This window comes from Stenella coeruleoalba, assembly GCF_951394435.1.
Source record: "Stenella coeruleoalba genome assembly, chromosome: 8".
In the NCBI taxonomy this organism is placed as follows: Eukaryota; Metazoa; Chordata; class Mammalia; order Artiodactyla; family Delphinidae; genus Stenella; species Stenella coeruleoalba.
Window position 1 is genome coordinate 34,331,148 of NC_137154.1, and position 18,080 is coordinate 34,349,227.

Consider the following 18,080-nt stretch of genomic DNA (forward strand, 5'->3'; position numbering starts at 1 on the left):
CTGTTTTAACATTTTCAAAATTTCTGGAGTTTCTTTTGAAAAAAATCATTTATATCATGTAAGTAAGCTCTGGGCCATGATTAGAGTTAGTACCCCATGTACAAAGCATTTCTAAACCATTCTGATTCTCTGCCTAAGGTGAGGTGACAATGAACTGGGACGGGGAAGTCCTTGCAGTCTTTACAAAGAAGTCCAGTGCAGGTGGATTTGTTTGTTTCCTCCTGTTGAAAATATGAATGGAGACTAGAGGAGATGGAGCAGAAAGTACAGTGTCTTCTCCAAGCTCCCATTCTTTCAAGAGGCAACTAAATCAGTTAGTGTAATTTAATTGAATATAATTTTAATGGAATATTTGGATTCACTTGAGAGGTTAGCTTAATCCACTCTCTCTACCCTCAGTTTTCTCATCTGTTAAATAGAAATAATAATAGGACCTCCTTCAAATGTTGCTGTGAGGATTAAGTGAGATGATAAGGATAACAATAATAAAAAGTCTTGATAACTAATAACTTCTAAGTGCTTGCTTTGCATCAGGTGATGTGTGAAGGGACAGTTTAAATTCATTCTTTTTTTTTCCACTTTTTAAAAAATTGGGCTCTAGTTGCTTTACAATGTTGTGTTAGTTTCTGCTGTACTATGAAGTGAATCAGCTATATGTATATATATATCCCCTCCCTATCGGACCTCCCTTTCAGCCCCCCTCCCCATACCACCCATCTAGGTCACCACAGAGCACCAAGCTGAGCTCCTGCACTATACAGCGGGTTTCTGCTAGCTATCCCTTTTACTCATGGCAGTGCACATACGTCAATAGCAATCTCCCAGTTCATCCCACCCCCCCACCCTGTATTCACATGTCCAGTTTCTATGTCTGCGTCTCTATTCCTGCCCTGCAAATAGGTTCATTTGTACCTTTTTTCTAGAGTCCACATAAATGCATTAATATACGATATTTGTTTTTCTCTTTCTGACTTACTTCACTCTGTATGACTCTGTATTGGGTCACGTCTCTACAAATGACCCAATTTCATTCCTTTTTATGGCTGAGTCATATTTCTTTGTATGTATGTACCACATCTTCTTTATCCATTCATTCTTGAGACCAAGACACATGTTTATGGGTTTGGGTCAGGAAGTTAATCTTCCTTTCCTCCAGTGTCCATTTATTACTCTCACACACAAAATAAAACATAATGAAATGAAGAAAAACATACATCAAGCAAACTGACAAACCAAAACAGAGTTCAGATGAATTGAGTTCAGACATATTCAGGTTCACCCCAATATTCTCAGTTGTATTTGAATCCCTTGGGAAAGTTGTAGCTTACTTTCCATTTGGGAGCCTCCACTACACAGAGATCTCTAAGACCTCTTCTTGGTCCATCATGCTATGACTAAGATCCCAGCACACTACCAATTTTAGTGAAACCTATCATGACAAATTGCATTTGCAGCTTACATCCTTTGGCTCTCTATCTTTGGTGTCCCCTATGTTGATGGCCCTATTTAAATTTACCACCCTTCCCTTGATACTTCCTATTCTCTTACACTGATTTATTTTTTTCCATGATACATTTAACTTACTATATACAGTTGACCCTTGAGCAAGGCAGGATTAGAAGAGCCTACCCTCTGCACTGTAGAAAATCCGGGGTTCCTCATCCATGTATTCAAGCAGCCTCGGATTGGATCATGTAGTAATGTAGTATCTACTATTGAAAACAATCTGCATATAAGTGGGCCTGTGCTGTTCAAACCCGTGTCATTCAAGGATCAACTGTAGTATACTTATTTGTTGTATTTATTTGCCTGTCTCCTCCAGCTAAAATATAAAATCCTTGAGGGCAGTGTTTTTTGTTTGTTTTGTTCACTTCTGTATGCTCCACCCTAGAAATGTAATCCCTCATTAAATATTTGTTGCATAGATGAATCAAGAAATGAAGAAATAGCTGAAGGGTGAGGGGACAAAAGGCAATGGAAGGATCCGGACTTCATATTCTATTGATATTATAGTTCTAGTTGTGCCTGTAGAGTTGATTGATTTATTTACTAAACTGATATTTATTGAGTCACGTGCTATTACGTGTTGGGAACCCCGGGAAGCTTACATTCTACTGTGCCAGAAGACAACAAACAAACAAATGAGTTAAAGAATAAAATTTGAGGATAATCATAAGCTTCTCCAGAATTTTACATAAATACTAAGCACTGCAACCTATCTGGAATATGGTTATCCTGAAATTGTGTTTATACAGCAGTCATATTGTTTATAATGTATATTTTATGTCATTTGACTTGGCTTTGAAAATGTGATGGAGCTCATAGGGGACAATGAATCCTCTTCCTTAAGCCATCATATTTGATACATTGATGATAAGTTCTATAAAGAAGATAATCAAAATGATGTGATCAGTTAATGGGGTGGGGCTTGTAGGGGATACTATTTTAGAAACTCTTCCCTGAGATGGAAACTTCTAAGCTGAAGCAAGGAGTATAGGAAGATGGGAATGGGTCATTCAAGCAACATGATGAGAGAAGAGAATCCCAGGCAGAGGGACCAGGACATGCAAAAACTCAGAGGTAAAGAAGTGAATCAGGAACAGATATGTGACTAGTGTGGAATGAGGGGAGAGGGTTATATGGAGTAAGGTTTTAGGGGTACAGGAGCAAATCACAGGAGTTCTTAAAGGTTGTGGTGATAAGTTTTCTGTTTATTCTAAGAGCAAACGGAAAGACATCAACTAGTTTTAAGCTGGGGAGTAGCATAGTTAGATCTATATTATGCAACAATCTCTCTTGCTACTGTGAGAAGAGATAGGTGAGGAGGAAATGATCATTTAGTAGGCCTTTGTGGTGGTTTAGGTGAGTGATGATGGAGGCTTAGACTAAGGTAGTGGTAGTGGAAAGGGAAGAAGTAGGGATTGCAGATATATGTTGGGGGTAGAAGTGAGATGACTTGCTAATGCATTCATTGTGAGGGTGAGGGGGAAAAAGACTCAAGAATGACTCCAGAGTTTTTGGCCTGATCAACTAGGTGGATATTGGAATCACCAACTAATATGCAAAAGACCGGGCAAAAAGCATGCAAAGGAAAAAAGCACCTAGAAGAATGTCTGGCACCTGCATCAGTCATTTAGGACATGGCAGCTACTCATCCTTTTATGTTAGATATAGGGTATAGAATATGTCATATAGCTTTGGTATTCTTGACAAGGAGAGTATTAATAAAGTGGTGGAAATGGAAGCTAGATTAGAATGTGTCTGTCTCTGGGAAACCTTACACTTCTCCCCATATCAGAAAGAAAGGAATACTCCCACTAAGCATTTGGATCATGCCCCTGTTATGGCACGTTCCACATTGAATTTAATTTATTTAGTCACTTTGCTACTTGTCTGCCTAGACTGTGAGCCTTTCTGGAGGGATAGAGATCACTTAGCATTCAATCATAAATCCACAGTACCTGACAAATAGTGCTCAAAAGTAAATGACTGAATAATTGTGTGGCTAATGTGAATAAAATGTCAGTTATATGCTTCTCAGAGGTTTCCCGTGAGACAATGTTTGGTCTTGATCCTCTGGTTATTAAACATTTGAATGGAAATGCATGTAAGGAAAGCACTAATAGACCTTTTTGAAAATCCAGATGGGTATGGTGCTGAAGTGGTCTCAAGATTAACTTTCATAATAAATGGCTTTGTGTTTCAGAATACTGTGTAGTTACAAGATCCGTCAACTTTAAGCTCAGACTTATCCCCAAAAATCTTTTATACCTGACAAGGGTTCGGAGCTGGTTCTCTTTGTTTTTGTCTACAATGTTATACTGTGGCTAGAGGAATTGTATATGACTTCCTATGGTGCCTCAAATACCTTCTAAAGTGGGGTTAGAGAGACGGTTAAAGCCCGAGATTCTGCAGACAGATTCTGAGATTCAGATGACAGATGTATGCTTTAACTCATATTTTTTACCCAGTGGGTGAATTCTTGTCTGTCCCCTAGAAGGATTCTACCAACCACCACCACCAGCAACAACAAATGGCTTTGCATTAACTCAGTCAAATCATCATTGTAAAAAGATGATTGAAGGCAGCCCCACCTCAGCTTCTGTCTCATGCTGAATATCTTTGTGCCTCAGTGCCATTATATTTAAGGCAGAGGTATGTGATGCTCATATATCTTCTAGGGCATGATTTCTCAAACTTTAATGTGCACAGAAATCACCTGGGAAGCTTGTTAACATGCAGATCCTAATTCAGTAGCTCTGAGGTAGGACCTGAGATTCTCCATTTCCAATAAGCTGACGCTGATACAGGTGGTCCACAGATCATACTTTGAGTAGCAAAACTCCAGAGCTATATAGGGTGAAGGAACGTCCAGATTAAAGGATGAGTGTTTGTGCAGACCTTTGATTTTTAATAGTGGCTTAGTATTTTAGCCTATGAATATACCATAATTTACTTAATAAGTTCCATATTGTTGGAAATGCACCCTTTGGCTTTTGTAAATATCATTCTAATGAACTTCCTTGTACATAAATCTTTGTCCCGCTGGTAATTTATTTATTAATTTTTGGCTATATTATTAGAAGCATAATTGAGTTTTCAAAGGTACCCATTTTAGCATATATTCTCAAATTGGCAAGAATTTTCAAATGAACTCTTTGATGAAATTATTATGTATAATTCTATCTTTGCAGCTTTTCCTGCCTACAGACTTATGTGAAATTCTGACGCTATGACATTTTTAATAATGCCTTAAGTAACATTTTATTCCTGCTATCTGATCATGCCCCATCTTTTTTATGCTAGTTAAATATTTTAAGTGTTGAGTTTGTGAAGAATCATAACTGTGGCAGAGGAAAGAATTTATAAGCGTATTTCTGGCACAGAATACAAATACAGTATATGACACATAGATAATATATGGAACCTCAAATCAGACAAAATGACTTTATATCTTAAGATATACACCCAACTCAATCAGTTGATTAAATATTATCCAGAACAGCTGGCAGCTGACAGGAATGACTTCTTTTAGAATAACGTGGATTCTCTAGATTCAAATATGTAGGAAAAAAACATGAAGAAAAAATTCCTTCATTACAGCTTAACACATACAATAATAATAATTTTGAGGTTTATTGTGTTTTCAACTGAGTAAAAAGAATTTATCTGAATAGCACAGTGTTGATCTGGTCCTCCATTCTAACATTGTTCGGTTTGTCCTCGTTTCTTTCCTTCCTGATATCTAACATCTGATCTCTTCTGCTCTGAATTATCTAAGAGCAAAAAGTGGGAGAGCATGTGCTCTTTTGAAAGTCATAATGCTAGGGCAAAGCCATACAGTGACAAGAATTTTGGGGTGAATTAGTACACCTACATTGCGGTATCTATGTAATATAGGTTATTAGGAGGTTAACACTATGATCAAATGAGAGAATGTAAATGAAAATATTTTATAAATTGAAGTATTACTCGTTGTAGTGAGTACCATTATTATCTTGAGGTGCAGTAGGGGCAGAGTACTTTGTTCTGCAAGCTCTACCAAACTAATATGTTCCTTTAGAATTAGGTTGGAATTTCCTTGAAGGGAACGCCAGCCTTTTTACTTCTTTACAGTTTTGGTGCTCAGCTAATAGTACATCTTATATAACTTTTTTCATTATGGTTAAATGGTATGACTGGATGGAGAATGAAGTACTCAATTCTGATAAATATGTTTATCAGAATAGCTGATAAATACATTCTACACTGGTGGCTTTCTTGATCCAGGTACTTTGGGAAAAAAGTTCTACTTTTCAGTCATCTAGAGAATTTAAGTGATAAGAATAGTCTTGGATAGTTCCATATGAATTATCTAGTTGACTATGTGAACAACCTTCTGAAATGGGCCAAATAGGTATTAAATACATCATTTTACAGAATCTAAGGCTCAGGTTGAGTGACCTGTTCAAGTCAGATAGCTAGGAAATACCTTAGCACCTGGTCCAGTTCTTTCTATTCCAACTTTAGTCTTCCTTTTCCTCCTGGTTCCCGCCTGCCTGGGACAACTGTGTTTTAAGAAAAAGATCCCAGAAATATGACTTAGGAGACTTAGATTTTAGAAATAATTCTGCTCCATGTACTTAGACTCATTCATTCATTCATTCACTCAACTCAATTTTGTTAATAGCCTATTATGTAAAATGTACCAGGCAAATACTACTTAACTTTCAGACAGCTTTCTAGTCTGTTAAATGGAAAATAATATCTTATTTGCATACCTCACAGGGAGGTTTTGAAGATAAAAATACGAAATGAACACATTCATTTCAGAAGAAGGGGTGATTCATTTTCATGGTCAAGGTCCTTTGTGATTGCATAAGCAATGATTGTCCTGGCACACCCATAACACATGTGGAAACTTCATAATTTATAAAGCCACTTCTCCAGAGGCAATGACATAGGAATGTGGTGAATTATTTCCTTTTGGGTGTATTAATCAAGGGAGAAGGAGATAATTGTGTTGAATCCTAGAACACTGAGCAAAAATAAGTACTAAATTTCTGAGATAGTATGAGTAGAGGAGATAGGGCCAAGAAGAGAGAATCCACTTTCCTCTAGGTTCTTCATATCTCCCTTGATCTTTGGGTCCCCAATCTGGTCATATGCTCAAATGAAAGGTCCTAGATAAGAGCTAATACAAATTATAAGCAGCAAATTAAGGTCGGGTACATTCTTCTGAGGGTGTATAGGATGGTCCATATGGGGTGGGAAGAAAAGAGTAGAACTATCAATTTATATTTTTATATCTCATCATTTAAAATTGTTTTTTCTTTTTATAATGTATGTGATGTATGATTCCTATATAAGTGAATAATATTTACATATTGTGTATATATATTCAAACTGGTTACTGTTAGAGTTTGTAGTTCTCAAATTATAGATTCAAATGACAGGGTGGAGAAGCACTTGGATGAGAGCATGGATTCTGGATATACTACTTTCTAGATTCACCATTTATTACCTGTGTAATTTTATAAGTCACTTAACCTTTTTGACTCTTAGTTTTTGTCTCATTAAAATGGGTATGATATTTGCCATGCCTGTCTCATGGGATTGAGATTAAATTTAAAAAGAATTTATTTTCTACACAAATGGAAAAACTTCATATTTGTACCCTCTAAGTGATATATTTATGATAATTGAAGGGAAGCACTTTTTTTTTTTTTTTTTTTTTTTTTTGGCAGTACGCGGGCCTCTCACTGTTGTGACCTCTCCCGTTGCGGAGCACAGGCTTTCGGACGCGCAGGCTCAGCGGCCATGGCTCATGGGCCCAGCCGCTCCGCGGCATGTGGGATCTTCTCGGACCGGGGCACGAACCCGTGTCCCCTGCATCGACAGGCAGACTCTCAACCACTGTGCCACCAGGGAAGCCCCTGGGAAGCACTTTTTAAGCTCTAAAACATCAAATCCATGGTATCCCTGAGTCCTATTTCAAGTGCTTAGCACATGTGCACACACATGCACACACACACACAAACACACACACACAAGCTTAGTATCTCCTTCGAAAGCCCATTCACTATACTCCTACATTATAAGGGAGTAATGTTGGCTTATCTGATGTCTGAGTTACCAATGTAAGAATTTTAGATCAGAGTAATTGAACTTTTCATGAGAAAACAAAACAAAATATTCTTTAAAAATAAATTATAGGGCTTCCCTGGTGGCACAGTGGTTGAGAGTCCGCCTGCCGATGCAGGGGACACGGGTTCGTGCCCCGGTCCAGGAAGATCCCACGTGCCGCGGACCGGCTAGGCCAGTGAGCCATGGCCGCTGAGCCTGCGCGTCTGGAGCCTGTGCTCCTCAACGGGAGAGGCCACAAAAGTGAGAGGCCCGCGTACCGCAAAAAAAAAAAAAAAAAAAAATATATATATATATATATATATATATATATATATATATATATATACTTGTATTATACTCCATACTGATAAACTTAAGGAAAAGTATATAGGTATTTATTACTTACTTAAAAAAAAATTCCAAAGACAGGAATAAAGACACAGACCTACTAGAGAATGGACTTGAGGTTATGGGGAGGGGGAAGGGTAAGCTGTGACAAGGCGAGAGAGTGGCATGGACATATATACACTACCAAGCGTAAGATACATAGCTAGTGGGAGGCAGCTGCATAGCACAGGGAGATCAGCTCGGTGCTTTGTGACCACCTAGAGGGGTGGGATAGGGAGGGTGGGAGGGAGGGAGATGCAGGAGGGAGGCGATATGTGAATATATGTATATGTATAACTGATTCACTTTGTTATAAAGCAGAAACTAACACACCATTGTAAAGCAATTACACTCCAATAAAGTTGTAAAAAAAACCCCAAAAACAACAAAAAAAAAAACTTAAAAAAAATTCCAAATTATTAAACCAGTCTAATATGTCCAAAGATTCACCTTAATTTAAAAATGTGTCTGAGTTAGTAGTTTCTGGTGGATTTTTTAAAAATCTATAATTTAGACTATTAGAAGTTCAGTTTACTGATTTTCCCTGTATTTGGGGAATATTAGATTTTTATAAACATTTATATCTATAAACCATAGAGAACTTATTTAAAAGTTATTGTAATCTAATTTATTACTGTTCTCTTGGGGTAGGAAAACATTTTATATGTATACAATGAGAAATAAAAGATTTTTATCAATTACAGGTACATAGACACATAAAGGTCTTATAGTTTCAGTACGAAGGTTAAAAATAAACAGAGAAATACATAAACTTAGCAGTACAGATCATAAAGACTTCTTTATTTCCCTAGTGGGCATACAATTCTGAATTGATTTGCACTCGCAATTGATAAAGAGATAAATAAAAAGAATATCAAATCAGATTTTCTACTTTTGTCATACAGAAAATAAATTTCCATTGTCTATTCGACAAAGATCCTAACTGGTCACATCATTAAACCAAATATTCCATGTTGTTGCCACCAGTAGGGAATGACTTGAAGGCCATGTGCAAACGAGAAACAAAAACAAATACTCCAAGTCAGAAAAGAGTAAAAAAAAAAAAAAAGTGAGCAAAAAGAGAGTCAGCAAGGATAAAGTTCTATTGCTGCTTGAGATTCAGTCTGGGAGGCAAGAGTTTGAACAGCCCATGAAGTGTACTTCTCAGGTCGATCTGTTTAATTGGCTTGTCAGATTAGTCCACTTAGGTATCTTGGTAGAACAACCTCCAAAACTGCTAGAGTATAATTTTCGAAAAATTAAAAACATGACCCTCCTTCAAATACCAAATGAACACCTGTCAAAATTTTTATTCAGCTCATTAGAGAACCAGTAAGATGTTAAGACCAGTTCAAAGTGCATTTATATAGACAATTTAACAAAGAATTGTTAGAATAAGATTGTTGGATTAGATACAGAACTGATGTCCTGCAGAGCAAAAAATGTAACCTCTGGATTCACCTTTTGCACAGAAAGTTGCATCTTTGCTAGACAAAATTCTATAAGCTAACATGTCAGATCACTGCATCTAGAACCTTAGTTTAATATAGTAAAATAAAGTTATATTTTTAAGGGACTGAGATCTATACTTACTACAACAGCAATTTGATGAAGAGGTCATATCTCCTACTTAGATAAAAGGAATAACTGGAAAGATGGAGGTTATAGTGAGTGACAATCTTTCAGTTCTGATGATACTGTCCCAAATAAAATAACTAAATTGCCAAGGTGGGGTCAAGAACTATAGCTATGTCTTCTCACCATGAGAGCCCTAGCCTGAATTCTCTGTCTTGGCTACTTTTCAGGGGAACAGATAACGGACCATTGAAGAATGGGTAGCAGAGGGCAAACATGGTGGAGCAAAGGGAGATGTTGACAATTGCCTGAAACCACATTGAACTGGGACCCATCTTTGTCCTTGCATACAGTGTGGTATTTTTAATTTGTGTACCTGTGTTTTTTCTTTGTTACAATAATGACTGTCCTCTGGCATATCTGACAAGTAGTTGGGACCAAAAAATGGGCTCATAGCAAACCCACAGGCGAAAAAACAAATCTACATGGCCTGAAGGGGAAGATGTCGGTCATATTCTAAAATGTGATCCTGAAAGATGCTGCTCAGGACCATAAATTTGTAGTTCTTATGGAGGGATTATTCTGCCCTATTTGCATATGTAGGTCACAGTTCTCAGTCCCAATAAAGGCAGCAATTTTTCCCTGGTTTTAAGTGTGATTGTATACATATTTTGTAAATTCTTTGTCATCACTGATTGTTCAGTCACTTTTCCCCAAACATTTGTAAACTGCTTTTGCATCTCAGTTGTTTATCTGTGATAAAAATTGGTGCATTTTAAGCTTTTGTTTTAGACTTTAATTCTTCCGTAAATTGCCATCTCAAAACTCAGTTTATTGTCTGTGTTATTGACATTATCAGTACTTGAATCAGCATTGTCAAACCAGAGTGTATGTGAGAGATAGATGAAAATAATCAAATAAAGCTGGTACTGGCTCCAGGAATTCTGGCAGGGAAAAGGCGTGTTAGGTAGATGCCTAATTTCTGAAAGTCAGGAGTTCAAAGGTTAGAAAATACTGAAAGGATATGGTGTTTTATGATCTCCCTATTTAGGTCAGATAACAGGGGGGTTGCCACTTGTGTACTGTGCAAATACTGTGGTGTTTGGAGTAGGGGAGCTGGCAGTAGGGGTGGTGTGTAGGGAGAGACAGAGGCTGATTTCACAAGAGCTTGTAAAAAGGCTTAAAAAACATTTTAAACATAGTTTTAATATCCTCCACTTCAATGAAGAGATCAACTATGATAATTAGGTTGTAGCAGTTAAGCCTTAAGCAGAGGCAGAACAAATGTGATTTCAGGAATTCTAGAATATCCCTTCATTTCCCTAAAACCCTCTGGTGGTGCTAGAAATCCTACGGTTAAGGGTGTTGGTCCATGTCTGATAGCCATTTGCTGATATTGGGACTAGCCTGGCTGAGGGACAGGGGCATATAAGCTGGAGAAGAATATCCAAACAGTTGACAAAAATAGAAAGGTCCTGAATCACAGAGCAGGATTCAGATTATGATGCCACAGGATGGAGGTACTATAAGAGCATGTCAAGGAGACAAGCAGAAGAGCAATACAGGCCAGTACCTGTCCTAGGGATATTGACCACAGATGGCTGGCTTTTATGAGCTTCTTGCATTTGACATTTGACAAATAAACTGCATTTTAAGGGCCAGAAATATGATGAACAGTCTGAGACTGTGTAGTATACTCTGTTAAAAACAAAACCTCCCAAAAGGGGTCACTATTAAGCTATGATTTTGTATGCCAGCATTTCTCAGATCCTTTCTGAGAACAGGTTTGTAGGAAAGGATAGGTGAAGGACAGGCAGGATTCTGAGGGCTTCACACAGGCTTTACTGTGTACCCTGGAGGTAAAGAAGGGTGTGAGAATGGGAGGGTGAAGTGGGTAAAGAGGACTATATATATTTCACAGTTTTTCTTAAAGCAAGTCTTATTCTATCTTGGCTGGTGCAGTGGAGGGGCTATGGAAAGACCTATACTCAAATTCCCTTTCATTCATCATCAAATGCAGTATCTTCTCTGATGGGTAATGAAAACAAATCCTGCTTACTGTATAGAGTATTTAAAATGTTTAAGTGAGGTTAAAAATTATATTACCCCATTTGATTAATAGTTCATTAAGCAGAATAGAAATATAAAACGGTTATTATCACTCCTACAAACAACTAAGTCATTCACTTGTTCAACTAACACCCACTGAGTATTGCCTGCCTGTGAATAGTGAATAAGATAATTCCTACCCCAAAGAAAATAATTATATGAATATCATTATTATGTAAACATCCTACAAATTCTTTCTCATCTGCACACATACAAGCCCTATTCATAATAAATTCTTTTAAATTCAAAATTTTAAATCCATGGCAAAATTTCAGCAACCATTAATGAATTATGTTGTATGTTTTAATTTAGGTAAGAGCCAGAGCAAATCTTATCAAGATCATGCCAAAGAAATGCACATTTAGTAGTTATTTTAAGATATAATAAATAACCAAACACTGGGAGCTGCCAACATTATTATCTTGGGTCCTTGGTCAGAACCAGAGAAAGTATAAAGGCAGTTGCAGAAATTGAAAACGAACACTTTGATTCAAAGTGTATTTGAATTTGAACAAATGACACACCCATGAACAACAATTTTGAAAATCACTCTTAGACAAGATTGCTATGTGATATATGGAAATTGCCCCTGGTTCTGTCTTATCCTTGGATTGTGGAACGAGTGGAGTCATGGAAGTGAGCTGTCCCCTTTGCTGCCTTGTCAGATCAGAGTACATTTATTTAATCCAGTCTTTTACTATTTTGAGCCATTAGAGGCAAGAGCAACACAGGCTGGTCTTTAGTTCCTAGAATGAGCAGACACTTCTGACAAAGAGAAAAATCTCCCTGTTCACTTGAAGCAGTGCTCATTACAACTTCATTTTCCCTTTACAGCTTCTCTCACAAAGAGCATTATTATCCTTACCCTGTGACCTGCAGAAACCAAGGAGGCAATGAGAGGTGGTCACCTCAACCCCTTCAAATACTGATGCATCACCCATGGTGAATGAGGTGAGCTATCAAGTTTAAACACTTCCATGTTAACTTTCTCTGAGAATTAAAACCATACCTTTGTTTAAGAGGGTAGGTTGGAGCAGTGAAGGGAGAGGGTGGGCTGTGTTGTATGCTCCTATAAAGGGAGACTCTCTCCTCTGAGAAGAAGGGAAGCCCAGAGTCCCGGGGTGGGTGGAGCCAGGATGAGCCAGGATGCACCCCAGGCCTTGAGAAACTCAAAGACCCATAGCAGCTCCCCCAGCACAGAGCCAAACCTGAGAAGTGTGGGCAGCTGTGTGACTGACAGGGTCTTGGTGCTCTGGCTGGGTGTCAGGCCTGAGGCTCTGAGGAGAGAAAGCTGAGTTCAGGACATTGGACCACCAGAGACATCCTGGCCCCATGTATTATCAATCGGTGAGAGCTCTCCCAGAGATCTCCATCTCAACGCTAAGACCCAGCTCCACTCAATGACTAGCAAGTTCCAGTGCTGGATACCCCATGCCAAACAGCTAGCAAGACAGGAATACAAGCCCCTGCATTAGCAGAGAGGCTGCCTAAAATCATAATAAATTCACAGACACCCCAAAACACACCACCAGACATGGTCCTGCCCACGAGAAAGACAAGAACCAGCCTCATCCACCAGAACACAGGCACCAGTACTCTCCACCAGGAAGCCTACACAACCCACTGAACAAATCTTACCCACTGTGGGCACACACCAAAAGAAATGGGAACTATGAACCTGCAGCCTGCAAAAAGGAGATCCAAAACACAGTAAGTTAAGCAAAATGAGAAGACAGAGAAATACGCAGCAGATGAAGGAGCAAGGTAAAAACCCACCAGACCAAACAAATGAAGAGGAAATAGGCAGTCTACCTGAAAAAGAATTCAGAGTAATGATAGTAAATATGATCCAAAATCTTGGAAATAGAATGGAGAAAATACAATAAATCTTTAACAAGGACATAGAAGAACTAAAGAGCAAACAGACAATGATGAACAACACAATCAATGAAACTAAAAATTCTCTAGAAGGAATCCATAGCAGAAAACTGAGGCAAAAGAATGGAGAAACTATAGCACAACATCCGATTTATAGGGGCCCCAGAAGAAGAAAGGGACTGAGACAATATTGGAAGAGATTATAGTTGAAAACTTGCCTAATATGAGAAAGGAAATAGTTAATCAAGTCCAGGAAGTTCAAAGAGTCCCATACAGGATAAATCCAAGGAGAAACATGCCAAGACAAATATTAATCAAACTATCAAAAATTAAATACAAAGAAAAAGTATTAAAGCAGCAAGGGAAAAACAACAAATAACATACAAGGGATTCCCCGTAAGGTTAACAGCTGATCTTTCAGCAGAAACTCTGCAAGGCAGAAGGGAGTGGCAGGACATATTGAAAGTGATGAAAGGGAAAAACCTGCAACCAAGATTACCCAGCAAGGATCTCATTCGGATTTGATGGAGAAATTAAAACCTTTAGACAAGCAAACGGTAAGGAATTCAGCACCACCAAACCAGCTTTACAACAAATACTAAATGAACTTCTCTAGGCAGGAAACACAAGACAAGGAAAGGACCTACAATAACAAACCCAAAACAATTAAGAAAATGGGAATAGGAACATACATATCAATAACTACCTTAAATGTAAGTGGATTAACTGCTCCAACCAAAAGACATAGACTGGCTGAATGGATACAAAAACAAGACCCGTATATATGCTGTCTACAAGAGACCCACTTCAGACCTAGGGACACATACAGATGGAAAGTGAGGGGATGGTAAAAAATATTCCATGCAAATGGAAATCAAAAGAAAGCTGGAGTAGCAATTCTCATATCAGACAAAATAGACTTTAAAATAAACACTATTAAAAGAGACAAAGAAGGACACTACATAATGATGAAGGGATCAATCCAAGAAGATATAACAATTGTAAATATTTATGCACCCAGCATAGGAGCACCTCAATACATAAGGCAAATGCTAACAGCCATAAAAGGAAAGATCGACAGTAACACAATCATAGTAGGGGACTTTAACACCCCACTTTCACCAATGGACAGATCATCCAAAATGAAAATAGATAAAGAAACACAAGCTTTAAATGACACATTAAACAAGATGGACGTAATTACTATTTATAGGACATTCAATCCAAAAACAACATAATACACTTTCTTCTCAAGTGCTCATGGAACATTCTCCAGGATAGATCATATCTTGGGTCACAAATCAAGCCTCAATAAATTTAAGAAAATTGAAGTCATATCAAGTATCTTTTCCAACCACAACACTATGAGACTAGATATCAATTACAGGGAAAAAATTGTAAAAAATACAAACACATGGAGGCTAAACAATACCCTACTAAATAAGCAAGAGATCACTGAAAAAAATCAAAGAGGTTAATCCTTTGTCAGTTGCTTCATTTGCAAATATTTTCTCCCATTCTGAGGGTTGTCTTTTCGTCTTGTCTATGGTTTCCTTTTGCTGTGCAAAAGCTTTTAAGTTTCATTAGGTCCCATTTGGTTTATTTTGTTTTTATTTCCGTTTCTCTAGGAGATGGGTCAAAAGGATCTTGCTGTGATTTATGTCATAGAGTGCTCTGCCTATGTTTTCCTCTAAGAGTTTGGCAGTGTCTAGCCTTACATTTAGGTCTTTAATCCATTTTGAGTTTATTTTTGTGTATGGTGTTAGGGAGTGTACTAATTTCATTCTTTTACATGTACCTGTCCAGTTTTCCCAGCCCCACTTATTGAAGAGGCTGTCTTTTCTCCACTGTATATTCTTGTCTCCTTTATCAAAGATAAGGTGACCATATGTGTGTGGGTTTATCTCTGGGCTTTCTATGCTGTTCCATTGATCTATCTTTCTGTTTTTGTGCCAGTACCATACTGTCTTGATTACTGTAGCTTTGTAGTATAGTCTGAAGTTAGGGAGCCTGATTGCTCCAGCTCCGTTTTTCTTTCTCAAGATTGCTTTGGCTATTCGGGGTCTTTTGTGTTTCCATACAAATTGTGAAATTTTTTGTTCTAGTTCTGTGAAAATTGCCAGTGGTAGTTTGACAGGATTGCATGGAATCTGTAGATTGCTTTGGGTAGTAGAGTCATTTTACAATGTTGATTCTTCCAATCCAAGAACACGGTATATCTCTCCATCTATTTGTATCATCTTTAATTTCTTTCATCAGTGTCTTATAATTTTCTGCATACAGGTCTTTTGTTTCCTTAGGTAGCTTATTCCTAGATATTTTATTCTTTTTGTTACAGTGGTAAATGGGAGTGTTTTCTTAATTTCACTTTCAGCTCATGCAGCTCAATATCAAGAAAACAAACAACCCAATGCAAAAATGGGTAGAAGACCTAAATAAACATTCTCCAAAGAAGATATACAGATTGCCAACAAACACATGAAAGAATGCTCAACATCACTAATCATTAGAGAAATGCAACTCAAAACTACAATGAGATATCATGTCACACTGGTCAGAATGGCCATCATCAAAAAATCTACAAACAATAAATGCTGGAGAGGGTGTGGAGAAAATGGAAACCTCTTGCACTGTTGGTGGGAATGTACATTGATACAGCCACTATGGAGAACAGTATGGAGGTTCCTTAAAAAACTAAACATGGAACTACCATACGGCCCAGCAATACCACTACTGGGCATATACCCTGAGAAAATCATAATTCAAAAAGAGTCATGTACCAAAATGTTCATTGCAGCTCTATTTACAATAGCCAGGACATGGAAGCAACCTAAGTGTCCATCGACAGATAAATGGATAAAGAAGATGTGACACATATATACAATGGAATATTACTCAGCCATAAAAAGAAACGAAATCGAGTTATTTGTAGAGAGGTGGATGGACCTAGAGTCTGTCATAGAGAGTGAAGTAAGTCAGAAAGAGAAAAACAAATATATATTAACGCATATATGTGGAATGCAGAAAAATGGTACAGATGAACTGGTCTGCAGGGCAGAAATAGGGACCCAGATGTGGAGAACAAACATATGGACACCAAGGGGGAAAGTGGGGTGGGAGGGTGGGGATGAACTGGGAGATTGGGATTGACATATATACACTAAGATGTATAAAATAGATAACTAATAAGAACCTGCTGTATAAAAAAAATAAAATTCAAAAATTCCAAAAAAAAAAAAAGGGAAGTATTTTTGATGTATTTGTGGGAGGAAGGTGATCTCCACGTCTTACTCCTCTGCCATCTTGAAGGTCCCCCTGAAAGACATTTGCCTTTTTTTCATGCAGCATTGCCTCCAACTCTTAAGACTGATTGAATAACTTCAAAGATTGATTTGCCTTGCTTCGCTTGGTGAGTTGTTCATTTCCTTCTCCTGGTTCTCTGTTTCTTGTCACCACCGCCTTCTGGGTTTCTTTTAGCACCGTTTGGACTATCTATGGGATAATGTCAGAGGTGCTTTCCCCCTTGGGTGCGAGTATAGTTGTGGTAGGAGTTGGGGGTGAGGTTGAGGAACCGTTTCCCTTTGCACTAAGACTTTTCTTTCACAGTTTTTGCTAGTCTCTTCCCAGCCGCCTAACTGACTTAAAGGGGAAATGGATCACAGTCAAATTAGCCCTAAAGCCTTCGAATGCGTTTTCTAGAGCTTTTCTTCAGGTTGTTTTCTTAGGGTCGTATATTATGCAGTGAATCTGAATAGGACATATTTTGTGCTGCTTCCATATAAATCTTATGTAAAGAATAGCTCATTAGATGGTTAGTAATGACCTGACTCAGAGAAAGAATAAGAGAAAATAAACAAAGCACCCATGAAAAAAAAGTTACTGCTCACAAAGTCTGTCTGGATGGAATGGAAATTAGGAGGAAAAGTCTAAGATAGGCTTACTTTCTAGAAAACATGTTTTCAAAGACATTGCCAGCTTTGCAGCATGCCCACCTTAATTACTGGATTTGCATTCCAGAGTACATTTACTACTGTGGTACGTTTGAAAATCATATACAGTAAAATCTCAAGCAGGATATATAACTCTGCACTGCGTTTCAGAGAGGGGGAGTGAGCATCAAACCATAAGACACAAACATGTATCAGGAATTGAAGTTTTAAAAGCAATGAACGAAGTATGCATTAGGGTCAGTCCTCATTCATACCTTCTGCAGATATTAAGAATTGGTGCATGTGAAACAATCAGTAAACAGTTAATTAGAGCCCACTGTATGCTACTCACCACGCTAAGCACCAAACATATCTGATAAATAAAACACCGTCACTTCCACAAGCAGTTCAGTCTGGTAGGAGAAACAGCCAGCAATCAAGATATGGTGTGGGAAGAATAGAAATGAAGAGTATGTGCTGAGTGCTTATGGGAGCCAAGAGGAGGAGAGAGGAACTCTAGGGTTCTGTAAGAGCATCTCAACTCTCTTCTTACATTGGTAAGAAACAGAGCTCCTACATTTTGGGGAGATTTTTCTA

The 18,080-nt window shown here is 37.9% G+C and overlaps 1 long non-coding RNA gene across 2 annotated transcripts in view; it reads left to right on the top strand.

The window, feature by feature from the left end:
• The window catches only part of LOC307191093, a 475,292-nt gene that overhangs the window by 108,347 nt on the left and 348,865 nt on the right, over window positions 1–18,080 (top strand). For both annotated transcript variants that reach the window (XR_013829601.1, XR_013829602.1), the window contains 2 exons: window positions 12,511–12,627; window positions 16,900–16,963. This is a non-coding gene — a long non-coding RNA (uncharacterized lncRNA). The remainder of the gene's footprint in view (window positions 1–12,510; window positions 12,628–16,899; window positions 16,964–18,080) is intronic.